The sequence below is a fragment of the Seriola lalandi genome, unplaced genomic scaffold (assembly GCF_002814215.2).
Source record: "Seriola lalandi dorsalis isolate HSWRI2012SDOR001 ecotype SW California unplaced genomic scaffold, Sedor1 jcf7180002054465, whole genome shotgun sequence".
NCBI lineage: Eukaryota > Metazoa > Chordata > Actinopteri > Carangiformes > Carangidae > Seriola > Seriola lalandi.
This window is the reverse complement of record NW_019525018.1, coordinates 652,982-656,476: the sequence shown is the minus strand read 5'-3', so window position 1 is coordinate 656,476 and position 3,495 is coordinate 652,982.

Genomic DNA, 3,495 nt, shown 5'->3' with positions numbered 1-3,495 from the left:
GGGGGGGGTGGGTGGGGGGAGAGAACTCCCACTCAAACCGAGAAATGCCACCCTCTGTTTTCAGCTGGCTTGGAGAGGAGAAAGGAGAAACAAGGTAAATGACCAAACTTGGCCCCTCCCAGGAGTGTCAGGGGTCTCCCGGCGTGGTGGGAAAGGGCAGCGGGACGCCGTTCACACCATCCTCTCGGTGGGCTCTCCGTATCTCTGGCTAGCACTTCCCAGCTTCTCTGTGGGTGATACAGGTGAGAGAGGAGGAGAGTGGGCCCAGAGCTGCCATTATCCTCTCTCAGCAGGAGATGAAACCATCAGGCAGCTCCACCGGCCTGCCATCATCCTGCCTACACAGTCTACGACACAAATGCAGAACTCTTCCTCCTACTCCTGTCCTGCTTTCCGCTCAGGCCCACTCGTTCTGCCGCCTCCTACCTGATGATGCCTCCACCTCTCTGGGGTGTAGAGCCAAGAAGTCTCCCTGGTGGCAACCCTTCAAATCTCCAAGCTTCGAGCATAGAAGCCACCCTGATCAGCACTGAGGCCCCAACTGGAGCTGTGACATATTGTGTGATGAAGTAAAACAAAAAAAAACTCTCCTCTTAATAAAATGTTTTTTTCTTTGAGTCCGCTCCTAATGATCAGACAGCAGAAAAAAAAATAAAAATAAAAAAATCACAGTCAGACTCTCAATGTGTGGCTCACTTCAGGCTTCACCATCCTCTTCATTTCCCAGCCCTCACACACATACACACTGTGGCTGATCGCACAGCGAAGGAGCACACATGCATAGAGAGAGAGGGAGAGACAGAAAAATGGGGGAAAACACATAGGGTAATCTGCTTGGCTGCTTTTTTTTTTGTTTGTCCTGTGGTGCTGGAGAGCAGCAATGCAGTCTCCTGCCTTATGCACGCACACACTGTATGCAAGCACACACACACACACACTTTCTGACAGCAATTGCGCACACACAGACAATGAAAATAAACAAGTGAATTGATTAATTTGTCCTCTTCTATTCCCCCTCTCCCTCTCAGTCCGCCTGTAGGTCTTTAATCCACTGCGTCCATAAGTAGTTTATCCTCTGCGCTGGTTGCCTTCAGGTTGCCTGCTTGATGAAATAACATCCATCCATATGATCCTGTTATGGGTTGTTCTGTCCTCTTCAGCATCTCCTGCTTGTCTCCATGTTTCCCTATGGAGCGCCGGCTGATGCACAGCCTGCCTGCCTGCTGTCTTGGTCTTACAATCTCTTCTCCTCCTATGGCTGAATCGCTCTGCTCTCTCTCTCTCTCTCTCTCTCTCCCCTGCTCTCTCTGTGTGTATGTCTACCTCTCTCTCTCAGAAAATCTGCTCATTAGAGAGGACTGTTCCAATGCAGCCAACCAACCTCCCCCCCCTCCTGCTCAATAGCACACTCCAGCTCTTAAAGAGACACACACTCCACACAGAGACAAGCTTCTCTCTTCCTCCCTCACCTGTAGCTTTTATCATTTACTCAGCCTTTGTCTGTCTTTCTGCGTCTCGCCTCAGTCTCCTGCTTGTCAGCCTGATCTAAGAGTCTCAAGATGACTGCAGTGGTAGTAACACGTACACCGATCAGCCGTAACGTTAAAACCACCTGCCTAATATTATAAACGTCCCCCCCTTGTGTCGCAGAGACAAGCTCTGACCTGCCAAGGAACGGACTCTGAAGGTCTCCTGTCGTATCAGGCACCAAAGACGTTTTCATCAGATCCTTTAAGTCCCGTTGGCGGCCATCTGCCTCGACCGGTTCCTCAAACCTTTCCTGAAATATTTTTGCATTGTGGCAGGGCGCAAGACGCCACCACCACCAGGGAACACCATTGCTATTAAAGGGCTGTACTTCGTCTGCAACGATATTTAGGTAAGTGTTACTTGTCAAAGTAACATCCACACGAATGGCAGGACCTAAGGTTTCCCATCAGAACATTATCCAGAGCATCACACCACCTCCACTGGCTTACCTTCCTCCCTAGAGTGCATCCTGCCGCCATCTCTTCCCCAGGTAAACGACACCAGCTCACACCCAGCTGTCCAAATGATGTAGAAGAAAACATGATTCTTCAGAACCAGGCCAGCTTCTTCCATCCATGGCTTCATGGTCCGGTTCAGCATTGGGGTAGGTTGGGTTGGACACCCAGATATAGCGGTTATAAAGCTCCTCAGCGACATTGGCCTCCGGGTCACTGAGGAGCCAAAGAGCACCCCATCCAGAAACAATGTTGGAATGGTCATTGATCATACAGGCGGCCCGGGCCTCTCTGTGGCCATCTCTGCTCCCCGCAAACAAATCCAGCCCCTGGGCCTGACAAGTTCTCTGGCAGAAACCTTGCATTAACAAAATTAATTGGAGTCAGGAGTTGGCGAACTTGGAGTCAAATCAATGAAACTGTATTGTAGGTGTGGGTTAGAGCTACTTTGACCTTCACAAACCGCTCAAACATTTTGAGTTTGCTATTCATAAGAAGCATTTGCTGATGAGAATCATGCCTCGCGAAAAAGAGATCTCAGAAGAGCTACAATCGAGAATTGCTGATCTGCATAAAGCTGGAGGGTTACAAAGTCATCTCAGAGAGTTTAAATATTCATCAGTCCACAGTTAGACAAACTGTATATAAATGGAGATGATTTAGTGCTGAGGCTACTCTCCCAACAAGTGGGCGCCCAGCTGATGCCAAAGGCACAACGCAGGATGCTTAATGAGGTTTAAAAGAAAAAAGTCCAGAGCAGCTAAAAGCAGGAATCATTGGAGCTGGTTCACATCTCTGCTCATGAGTCATGGTGCCTGAAACATGGTGTCCATGGCAGGACAGTACGGAGGAAGCTGCTGCTCTCCAACACATGAAGTTTTGTCGAAAAGCAGTTTGTCACTTCACAACTCTCCAGGGAAAATGTTTTGTTGACTCTTGAAACTAAGGTTGAATTATTTCGGAAGAACACACAACACATCCTGTGGCGTAAAGGGCACTGCGTACCAACGGTGAAACATGGTGGAGGGATCATCATGATTTCGGGAAACTTTGGGGCCTGGACAGCTCATCATCAAGGGGAAAATGAATTCCTAAATTCAGCAAAGTATCTTTCAGGATAATGACAGGGTGGCCGTCCACCTGCTGAAGCTCAGTAAAAGTTGGCTGTTCCAGCAGGACAATAATCCTAAAACATCATGGCCAAAAAAATACTTAAAAATTGAGAGTTTTACATTCTTTTGCTGGCAGTTTTCCCCAATTTCGGGTCTTTACGCTAAGCTAAACTAAACAAAAATGATCTAAGCTAAGCTAGGCCAAGCTAACTGGCTGCCTGCTTTGGCCTCACCATACAGCCATGAAAGCAGTATCAATCTTCTCATCTAACACTTGCCAAGAGAGCGCTTAAGCATATTTCTAAAAGTGTTTAACTATTCTCTTAAAGAGTAATAATCACTAGACTTCAGTATTATATAAACAGTCTTTTCATCATACTATCAACCAATTCTTGTCC